The 12310-nt window shown below is 36.5% G+C and overlaps 1 pseudogene; it reads left to right on the top strand.

Moving 5' to 3' along the window:
* The first annotated feature begins 9507 nt into the window (after positions 1-9507).
* On the top strand, positions 9508-10505 carry LOC123835936 (glyceraldehyde-3-phosphate dehydrogenase-like; annotated as a pseudogene).
* The last annotated feature ends 1805 nt before the right edge of the window (positions 10506-12310 follow it).

A 12310-nucleotide genomic window follows, 5' to 3' on the forward strand; every position in this document is an offset into this window, starting at 1 on the left:
CCATATACACAGGTCAACTCAAAATGGATTAAATATTTAAATGTAAGACTTGCAACCATAAAATTCCTGGAGGAAAACACCGGGGAAAAGCCTTTTGACATTGGTCTTGGAAATGATTTCTTAGGTTTGACACCCAAAGTACAGGCAACAAAATCAGAAATAGACAAGTGGAACCACGTCAGTCAAGTAAACAATCAATCAGTCTATAGTTTGTTTTTATCTCTGCTGATTGGCGAAGCAAGTTTTAAAGCCAGCTCACATATAACAGGAACTTCATGTACACTTATGGTGAAGGTATATGACCACTACTGTCCTTTCCCATAGCAGCCTTGGAGCTGGTTAGGAAGGGAAGACAAACATGCAGAAATAAAATTGTCAAGCAAGTCAATATAAAATAATTGGTTCAATTTATTGAACATCTACTATGTGGGACTATGTCAAACTAAAAAGCTTATGTACAGCAAGAGAAACAATCAATGAAAAGGCAACCTATAGAATGGGAGAAAATATTTACAATCCTTAAAATCTGATAAGAGTTAATATCCAAACTATATAAGGAACTCCTACAACTCAATAGCAAAAAATACAAATAACCCAATTAGAAAAATTGAGAAAGAAACTCCATAGACATTTCTTCAAAGAAGATATACAAATGGCCAATAAGCATATGAAAAAATGCTCAGCCACTAATCATCAGAGAAATGCACATCAAAACTAAAATGAGATATCATCACCTTGCACCTGTTAGAATGGCTAAAAAAAAAACCCCAAACAAACAAACAAACAAAAACAAGTGTTAGCTAGCGTCTGGAAAATTTGGAACTCTTATATGCTGTTGGTGGGAATGCAAAATGGTGCATTGCTATGGAAAATGGGAGATTCCTCAAAAAAAAAATATTATTTGATCCTGTGATTCCATACCTTTGGATATTTTTATAAAGGAATTGAAATGTTGATCTCAAAGGGGTATTAGCACCCTCATGTTCATTGCAGCAGTATTCATAAGAGCCAAGCTATGGAAACAATTTAAATGTCCATCAGTGGATGAATGGATTAAAAAATATGGTATATACATGGCAGTGGAGTGTTATTCATCCCTGAAAAAGAAAGAAATTTTGCAATATGCAACCAAATGGATGAACCTGAAAGACACTATGTTAAGTGAAATAGCCAGTCACAGAAAGACAAATACTGCATGATTCCACTTATATGACATACCTAAAATAGACTGTGGAAGTAAAAAGTAGAATGGTGGTTGCCAGGAGCTGGGTTTGCGGGTCATGGGTAAAGGGGAGTTGCTAACTAATGGGTATAAAATTTCAGTTATACAAAATGAGTAAGTTTTAGACATACGCTGTCTAACATTTTGCCTATAGGTAATAATGCTATGTTGTACATTTTAAAAAACCTGGTAAGAGAATAAATTTCGTATTCCTACCACAATAAAATAAAATTAAAAGAAAATTCTGATGAGGTCATGATTGTTTAATGTTCAATTAAAGAGCATGATGGGATTGTAGTTTTTAGGATTATTCATATGTGGTTTGTGTGGTGTTATCTAGCCTTGCAAAATTCCACTCACCTGTCAAAAATATTATTTGCTCCAGGCAAATGGTTGAATGCAATTCTGTAAGTCTGATCCATATAGAGCAGGGAGTGACGACCAGTTGCAATTTATAATTTCTAGGAAATAGTGCTACAGCTGCAGGTCTCCTGCCCTCTCCCTATACAAAACGTTCAGGCATATTCATAAGGGTTTTGGTAATATAGTGAGGTTACCAGCAGGTAAATAATCACCACCCTCTGAGCATCATTGTAGGTGTTAATAGTGGTTGTCAGGGCACTTAGAGTGTGCACAAAATATACCCAGAGAAATTACATACACTGGCTATGTTCTGAATCAAACTCAGAAGTAGATAGTTCTGGAGATATGGATATTTAAGGAGATTTAAAAAATACTTTGGATGACAGAATTCAATACTGGATCATGGTTTATGCTTTTATTCTTCCTGAGAATAAGCAATGATAAATGGAAAAATCTCAGACCAAAGCAAATTCATCTTTAAATGATGAAGTAAAAAGAACAATGATGATCAAAAGCCTTGGTGACCACTAAACAAGTTACAGTTTGTCCCCCTGAGAGAGGCTGTGATGGGCTTTACTTGCCATTAGGGGGAAGATTAAGTGCCAGTGGTTTGGGCTTACTTAATTATACACTCAAATCCTTTCAGTATATCAAAAGTCAGGCTTTTGACTGAATATCTATATCGTGACTCTTTGGATTGCTTATTGGTTATTTCTCTTGACAACCCAAACCTGAATATTAAATCCCATTGGCAACAACTATCTGTCAAGAGCAAAAAATAAATAAATAAAAAATAAAAAAAAAAAAGATTTGTGTATTTAGTTTTCATTATAGAATGCTTGTAGTTGAAAAAATATGTACCTGTCAAGTTTTCACCATCTCGCTGGGGATGCAATGCTGTTGTGATTTCAGAACCTGGCTGACAAATTCACATTTCAGTAGTAAAGACAAATCAAGGGTTTTTCCCCCCACAACCCCTTTTTTAATTCTTTTTTCTTGCCGCTTTGACAGTCATACATAACAATTTGAGACCTAAGTGCCACTTTGATGCACTATTCCATTATTAAGTGGCACAGTCACTATAGAATAGATGACGGGCCTGTACTCAAGGCATTGTGAATTAAACAGCTTTCTGCAACGGGGAAACTGAATGGTCCAAGGAATTCTGAAATATTAAAAAAAATAATTTAAAACTTTGTCTTAGAAATATCAAAGTATGTAATTTAAAATAATCTCAGGTAGTAGACGGTAAACTGTGGAAAACAAAATATTTTTTAGCAGAACTATTAAAGTTTAGAGGAAACATTAAATACATTAGCAAACATTCAAAAACCCATAATTAGTCATTTCAAATATGAGTGTTTGATGGATCTCAGGGGAATAAGAAAGCAGAGTGTGAACCTATGCAGACTTTCAGATAGGAAGAAATGAACGTTTATTATGCAAGAGTAATTTTACACCGTATTAGTAAAGGAGTGTTCTTAAGAGTATTTCTTTAAACCGAAAAGGTGGAGTTTCCACTAAAGTACTTAAATTAATTCTTTTGTCAATATCTCTTCAGTAAATCAATACACCTAGAATTAAACAGCAATTTTTGCCAGAAGGCAGGCTAATCTTCGTAATTTTTAGTTACAATTCATTAATCAATTGGTCACCATTAGGGGGAAAAAAGCAGCAAGAATTTCATAATAATGCCAAATGATGGAAGTTTAATATTTACTCAGAGGTTCTTCTTTTTTAACCCAAGGGATAAAAAAAGTCAAAAGCTACACTGTTATGACTCCCTATTATATTTTAGCTACAAAATTAGGTGATCACTTTTTCTAAAAACATGGAAAAAATAAAATTTTAATGCTTATTGCACTATAGAATATAATGGGTCACAAAATACATTTTTGTATAAGGTTATTAAAGGCAAGATAATTATTTTGCAAACACTGATCCTGTGATATGTCCCAGGGGAAAAAGACAACAAGAATTGAAAATTCTGTTAATCCATATAGTTCTGAAATATTTGCTATAATACTTAACCTCTTTATAGTTATGACAACTCAATCAAACTGATGAGTATCTGAGGATGTGAATTATAATTTTAGTGCTTAGTACTCCAAATCTGTTTTTTTTCTTTCTTATCCTTCTGCATTAGAGAGACAAAATTGAATTATTCCTTTATCATCTTTAACTAGTAATCCCACAAAGCAAGAAAAAAATACATCAAGGATAAAGGAGTGTTTCATACCTCTTATAGGGTGATGGTAGAGAGGCATGGCCCTGTGAAACAATAGTCAAAAGTAAATATATTGTTTCTGATGTACTTGAGACTGAGTTGTTTAAGAAAGAAAGAAAAAAAAATCAATTTCATCAGTTTCCCACTTTACACTTCTGAAGTGCTAAAGGAGTTAAAAAAAGAGAGAGGAAAAGTAATTATGGGAAATAAAGTAAGAATTTTCTTAGTTACAAGTCCTGGCCCTTTGCTGATTGCAGTAAATTATAAATTATGCAGTCAATGTAGGCCAACAAAAGAAGACATCTTCAAATTTCAGTCAAAGATAATTACTTAAGTCGGCTGAATGTTCCCTTTTCATAGAGTGTGATCTCTCTCTGACAGCTCACACTGACAGATGACCTTCTCGGCAACGTTCTTATCCTTCGGATCATGAGCAGTGTGCCTCTCTCCCTGAATATCTCTATATATTTGTGACACTAAGCTTTCAAATACAGCTATTGACAAATCAGAACATCAGTCTAAGTGCTGGTCTTCCTATCACTCACAATAAAGTAGCTATCACTTGTGGTGGTGTAGAGCAAGCACATCTCTGAAAAATGAGTTCTCACCAAGTGCTAATTTGACACAGCTCGCTTGCCTTCCCATAATTGCTCTGTCATTGTCAGTTGGCAGTTCGGGCTCATTCCTGGAAGCTGTGCCGTACAATCGGATACAATTACTCCCATTTACCACCACTATTATGCCACTGATGTTGCCCAGTCCGCATATTGACATGCCTCATTAAACCTGGATGCGGGCCATTAATGAACATTGTTAGCATTTCTCTTAAACTTTTTTGCCTCTAATAAACAGTCAGTGTTCCATGAAGGAGCACTGCGATCCTTGTGATATGATATTTATTATCTTATGGGGGAAGGGAACTCTGCAAATGGCAACTATCCAGATGCTGAGAGAGAAATATACAGTTAGATCAGTGGAGAATAGCGCTGATCAGTGGGACCTTTCTCTGCCAGGAGCATCCTAACCATTAACCAAGTGACCTCTTCTATCCAGAAGAAGACAGGCAAGATAAACATGAACACCCCAAAAGTACCCACAGCGCAGCAGGCTTCTCAAGGTTGCATCATTGACAACATGTCTCCCCAGCCCTCTCCTACCCCCAGGTGGTGCTATGTGCCATGATAAAGATAATTTTGCCCTGGGTCTTCAATCCATTATGTCCAGCTAACTTCAACGTGCATTTTTATTCAGAGATAATTATGTGTTGATCAGAGAAGTCGGCGGCTGTCACCCATGTAGCAGGTGCACCTGCGGTGTGACGTAGGTGGTAGCTATGGCATGCTCTCGAGCTGTCATGACACGGACAGGGACTTTATTATGTATATGTCATCATTTCTCTTAAGAAAATTATACTTTCCCCCACAATGACAATAATGAACCTTTACAACACTCCCATAAACCTCATTTGCAGTTGCATTCTTGACCTTCATTAAATATATACTAAATATATGGAAACACCTATAAATACACAGTATGCTTTGTGTCTCTATAAATAAGTTTATGTCTGAAGCCAAGTGTGAGATATCAAATTGGAAATACAGAGCTTTACTTAAAAACTTAAGATCTCTTAAAAGTAATTGAGCCACTCCAGCATTGTTAACTTCTACACAATTGTGATAAGAAAATAAATATTTATACAGGTGAAGGTATTTGTTGAACAGTTATAATGAGTGCTACTAAAATGGACTCTACCGGATTAACTAGTGCCAAGTTATCGTATATATTCTATAATTAAATTTACATAATAAAACTGAAGAGAAAATCTTCATGTAGACAGTGTTGACTTCTAAACCTTTACGCATATATGTTTTAAATAAAATTTCCTATCAAGTCAATTAGTTTGTAATAATTGAGATGACATCTACATGACTCAGAGGCATATAGAAAATAGGTAATTTCATTGTAGTTGAGAATCTTGCTCATAACACATAGAATTAATGCATATATTTTTAACAGATGATGTGAAATTAATTTGAGCTAATTTTTGGATAAGGTGATACATTACATTGAAGATCTATAAAGTAACGGTTAAGGGATAATTTCAAAAATGTTTTCCTTCTAACTGCATAATCCATTACTCTTACAGACCTGTGGAGTTTGGAGGACAATGCATAGAGCCTCCGTGATCCTGGATAATTGGGGTTTTTTAACCCTTAACACCTGGCCTAAGATCACCTTTGTACTGATTTCTTTTAATAAAGACAGGGTTTCCCTCTCTTTTTAGCTAAAAAATGTAATCTGTAGCAATTTGCAGGATATCCTGAGCCCTAACCCTCTCCTCAAACCCCACCCCAGTCTGTTTGGCTAAAACAGGTATTTGTTTATTAAACAGTTAATATTTCCCAGACATCATCACAAGCCTTCTTTGTCTTATTTCATTTAATCCTCAGTTAACTTGACGAATTAGAGAGTATTGTTATCCTCATATGAGAGAGTATACTGAGGAATGGAGATGTTAAGTAACTCTCCCAAGGTCACAGAGCTCTCCGCAGAAGCAGGATTTAAACCCAGGGAAGATGGCTCTAAATACCATATCCTTAACTGATTTTCGGCATTGCCTCTCAAATGACTGATGTCTGTGTTTAAAATGGCAAGCCAGTTTGACTTTTTTACTTCCACAGAATTAATTTTGAGATTCACTGTTTTGGCATTGTGAAAGCATTATAAAATCAGACTTAATTAGATTAAGTTCTATAACTTTTAATATTGGGGGTTATTCTGTATTTTAGTTGGCACATACAAAAGCAAGGTAAAATAATTAAACTTATTCTAATTTGGATGGATTGCATTTCAGAAATGGAAATATGTCATTTTTTCTCTTAAAATATAGCTCTAATTTCTTTTGATGTAGTAATTTTTTATGTTATTTGCAAAAAGGAGGTAATGTATGTTCATATATAGTCCACGTTTTTCTTATTTCAATGTCTAATTTAATCTGAGAGTCAGTTGACCTTTTGTTTTTTGCTGAGCCTTTCAGAATGTTTCAAGAGCAGTGACTTTTCCTGTGATGTGGACACCTGTCTGTTACATGGAACAGGGCTGTGATCTCCAACTCATCTTCTAATTTGCTAGTTTGCAAGTGGGAACAGTTGCTTGTAAAACTAGTAAACCCTGTTTCCCCCCCACATTTGATCTTTTTTTTGTGGGTTAACTAAAGCCAATATATAATCTTAGAATGAAAAAGGAAATGTTTAAGAATTTCTTTGGCTAGGTTTTGTTTTCTGGCAAGAGGAGGGTGTGTGACTTTAATTGCCTCCAGTATGGATCTGTCAACATAACCCTTGAAGTATTACTGTAGGAAATTATTGGGCTAGTAAATCATTTTAATTAGTAGTAAGCTTAAAATCGTCCTGATTTTCTCTGCTTCCGGATGTTCAAGGAGTGTGGGAATAGAAGGAGGGATATGAGATGTGGCCAGTCAGGTAAACACAGGCTGGTGTTTTAATTTTATAAAAGTGAAGGACTGCATTGCCTGCTTGTGTTCTTTTCCCTCATATACGTCCCTTAAAACTATGGAAGTGAGAGATGAGCTCTAGTTGGCAACCGGAGTAGTTGATGTGCAGGATAAATGGAACTGGAACAGAAGAGATTACAAGATCAGCGCATAGAGAAAAATGTATCTGGCTGAGTCAGTGATAGAAATGACTTAGGAGTTTGGCTTTCCTTGCTTCAAGCTGTAGTACTTAGACCTAAGTAGTTACAAAGGAGGTGTGTTTTATAATTATGCTGTTATTTAGGGAGAAAAATTTTCTCCTCTTTCCTTCAATGAGATATTTTAATGATTTACATTTATTCACTCAAAAGATATTTTACCTGTGTGCACATAAGTACCAGGTAGTGTTCTAGGATTGGGGATACATCAATAAATAGACGAGATAAAAACCCCTGTCTGCAGGGAACTTTCATCCTAGTGGTTAGAGATAGAAAACAAATAAAACAAATAGGAGAAATGAAAGTAGACAAGGAGCATAGGAAGGATTGGAGAAGGATTGACGTTTTAAGTTTTAAGCAGTGGGGAAGGTCTCACTGGGAGATTGACATTTGATCAAAGATCTGAAGGAGATAAAGGAAGGAACACACACACATCCAGGAAACGAGTGTTCCATGAAGAAGCAACAGCCTTGAGGGCCATGACACAGGATGGGGTATGACTGGTGTGTGTAGGGGATAGAGAGAAAACCAATGAGACAAGGGGGGAGTGATGATAGTAAGTGAAGTGGGGGAGGTGGTGGTTTGAAACTATACAGACCCATAGCAGCATGCTGTTCTTATAACGGAGTCACTGGTTTTCCATTTCCCTTTTAGAAGCGCTAATGTCATGCCCCTCTTATCTCAAACAGAATTGGAGATCATCATGCCTGGAACAGGCAGCACAGATTCTTGTTTTGGTTCTAGAAGCAGGAATCTCAATATTGGGTAATGAATGCAGCAAAAGTTTTTTTTGTTGTCACAGATACTGTGTTAGAGAAGGACTGCCTTGTCGATCTGTTCAGCATGTTACCGCATTTGTTGCTCAAGTCCCTAAACAACATTCGCAGATTGGCAATGGTGTATGAATTTATATTTTCCTTCAGAGATTAATTTAGCTGGCAGAGTTAAAGACATTTGAGACTAATTTTGCATAATTTTTGTTTTCTTATAGTATATTGAGCAGAAATTTTCTGTGAAGCAGAGAAAAAATGTTAATAAACATATTATGTCCATGGATCTCCCATCATTGACTTACATTATATATACATGAAACACATTCTGCCCTACAGTACTGTCTTAAGATTTAGTTACTTATTTTCTTGCTTTTCTCACTCTGTATGGTTAATATTTATCATAAACTAGTTGTTCTAATATGTTACATGTATTTAACTTATTTAATATATATGTGTTATACTATGATTTTACACACTGATATTTATTTAATACATATATATTTTTTGAAATACATTCTGACTCATTATATAAATGGGTGCTTGCTGCATTAATATTTCATCTATGATTTCTCATAATTTCCTACATGGTGCTGCCAATTTTATATTTCTTATAATGCTTGAACTTCTGATTCAGTAAATAAGAGCTCAAAACATGAAAAAATAATTAGTTCAATATATAAACAATTCTTATGAACATACTTATATACTGTATTATGGTTCAGATAGGTGACTCATGGTTCAATGCAAAGAAATTAGATGTTTTATGGCACTACCTGCCAGTCACTTTGTGTTAAATTTATAAATTAATTGGATGATCTTGACATATCAGCTGGATGTTTGCCTATTCATTAACTGGAGTAATCACATAAAAATAGTAAAACTTGAATTCTAAGTAAATGTATAAATTGGTTATAATAACAAAAGATAATAATAACACAAAACAATAGGTCTTTATATATGTATAGTGCTTTATCATCCATAAGTTTTTTTCTATTGTGTTCTTAATAGAAATGATTTGTGATTGTTAAGGTTGTAGTTTTTAATCACAAACTTGTCTCTGTGGAGAATGAAACACTTAGAAACCTAGTTCTACTCAGCAATGAAGACAGTATGAAGTTGTTTATAAAAACTTAGCACATGGCTCTCTGCTCCTCCCTATTCGACAGACAGCTGCATCTTTTGGTGCAGTGCCAGCCAAGTCCCATTCACCAATGGTGAAGGTCGGAGTAGAGGGATTTGGCTGTATTAGGTGGCTGCACACCAGGGCTGCTTTTAACTTTGGCAAAGTGGATATTGTCACCATCAATGACCCCTTCATTGACCGCAACTACATGGTCTATGTGTTCCAGTATGATTCCACCATGGCAAATTCCATGGCATGGTCAAGGCTGAGAACGAGAAGTTTGTCATCAATGGAAAGTCCATGTCCATCTTCCAGGAGCAAGATCCCACCAACATCAAATGAGGTGATGCTGTTGCTGAGTATGTTGTGGAGTCTAGTGGGGTCTTCACCACCATGGAGAAGGCTAGGGCTCATTTGAAGGGGGAGCCAAAAGGGTCATCATCTCTGCTCCTTCTGCTGAAGCCCCCGTGTTTGTGATGGGTGTGAACCATGAGAAGTATGACAACTCCCTCAAGATGGTCAGTAGTGCCTCTGGCATCACCAACTGCTTGGCCCCTCTGGCCAGGGTCATCCATGACAACTTCAGCATCGTGGAGGGACTCATGACCACAGTCCATGCCATCACTGCCACCCAGAAGACCGTGGACAGCCCCTCTGGAAAGCTGTGATGTGATAGCCAAGGGACTACCCAGAACATCATCCTTGCTTCTACTGGCACTGCCAAGGCTGTAGGCAAGGTCATCCCTGAGCTGAATGGGAAGCTCACTGGCATGGCTTTCCATGTCCCCACCCCCAGTGTGTCAGTTGCAGATCTGACCTGCTGCCTAGAGAAAGCTACGAAATACGATGACATCAAGAAGGTGGTGAGGCAGGCATTGAGGGCCCCTCAAGGGCATCCTCGGCTACACTGAGGACCAGGTTGTCTCCTGAGACTTTAATGGTGGCATCCACTCTTCCACCTTTGATGCTGGGGCTGGCATTGCTCTTAGTGACTACTTTGTCAAACATATTTCCTTGTATGACAGTAAGTTTGGCTACAGCAACCAGGTGGTGGACCTTATGGTCCACATGGCTTCCAAGGAGTAAGAGCCCCCTGAATCACCAGGCCCAGCAAGAGGAAGCAGCCCTTGGCTGCTGGGGAGTCCTTGCCCCAACTCATCTCCAACACACTGAGAATCTCCTGACCTCAACAATTTCCATCCCAGACCCCCTGAAGAAGGGGAGGGGCTTGGGAAGCCCTACCTTTTCATGTCAATAAAGTATACTTAGGACTCCCCCCGCCCCCCGCAAAAAAAACTTAGCACATTTTGGCATTCATTTGACCATCTCCCTTTCTAACCAAAAAGCCAAAAGAAAGAATTTCCATTACTCAATGTACCCTATTTACTTCTGCTCAGTTATAGTAAACTACCTATAATTTTATTTTATTTTATTATTTTTTTAAAAGATTTATTTATTTATTTATTTGAAAGAGAGAGAATGAGAGAGAGAGAGAGAGCACATGAGGCGGGAGGATGGTCAGAGGGAGAAGCAGACTCCCTGCTGAGCAGGGAGCCCAATGCGGGACTCGATCCCCGGACTCCAGGATCATGACCTGAGCCGAAGGCAGTCGCTTAACCAACTGAGCCACCCAGGCACCCTACCTATAATTTTATAGTATGGATTGAATTATTTTACTTTTCTCTACCAAGAATTTCAATTATTATTAAAGAGAGTTATTTGAATCAAGTGGATCTAAATAACATTATCATAAAGAATTTTTATGCCAAGGAAAAAAAAAGGCGAACAACTTATCTTACAAAATTGAGCTTTCCTAATTTGGCATATTTTTTTGTAGCAAATGAAAAGAACAGCCAGTACCTGTGTTTGTGAAATGGATATGAATATGAATTTTTGAATCAACATTTGAAAATGATATTTAAAATAGAAGTCAGCATTTCTAAACTGAAAGAATTTATTTATTTATTTGTTTGTTTGTTTGTTCATTTATTGAGCCTTTATACTCATCATTTTAATGCTTGGAAAATTGAGAATCAGAAAACTAGGATATAATAATGAAGTTACACATAACGAAAATGGAAAGGCAGGGGAAAAACATTTAAAAGAAGAGTGAGGGAAAGTTTTAGAGTAGTGAAGATGAATGACAACAAGTAAGAAGTTGTGAAAGCAAGATTGCACCCCGTCTTCCAACTTCTCACAGTCCCTGTTCAAAAGATCCTCTTGAAACTTTATTTTCAGATCTTTCCCACCTATTTCCTTCTTATTTAACATCTGATTTACAGCATGTGGGGAAATAAATGCTTCTACATGTATCTTTTAACAGAAGGTTGAAAATTATGGATATGGAATATAGAGTATACCTTTTAAAAATTTTTATTTAAATTCCGTTAATTAACATATAGTGTGTTAGCTTCAGAGGTAGAGTTTAGTGATTCATCAGTTGCATGTAACACCCAGTGCTCGTTATATCAAGTGTCCTCCTTAATGCCCATCACCCAGTGACCCCATTCCCCTACCCAACCCCCCTCCAGCAATCCTTTTTGTTTCCCAGTAGAATATACTTTTAAAAAAGATTCAAGAATTGTTTGTAGTTACTTCATAACACATTTGTATCATTGAATCATTGAACAGTTTTGCAAAACTAATAGTTGTAGCTTTTTACATAGACAGGACACATAATCAGTGTAAATACCCTAAGGTATACTGATTCATTTTCTTTCCCTATTTTAAGTAACAATATTTCCTACATTGCCTTAGTATTTATGATGTCAAGATGCAAGATACATAATTGAGGTGAGGACACAATATTCATTATACATTATTCCTTATACTAAGAGAGCCCTGCTGCAAAATTGAAATTGAAATTCAGGTATTTCCATACATATATCCAT

The sequence above is a fragment of the Mirounga angustirostris genome, unplaced genomic scaffold (assembly GCF_029215605.1).
Source record: "Mirounga angustirostris isolate CCGP_5_RB_7025 unplaced genomic scaffold, mMirAng1.0.hap1 SCAF_12, whole genome shotgun sequence".
NCBI lineage: Eukaryota > Metazoa > Chordata > Mammalia > Carnivora > Phocidae > Mirounga > Mirounga angustirostris.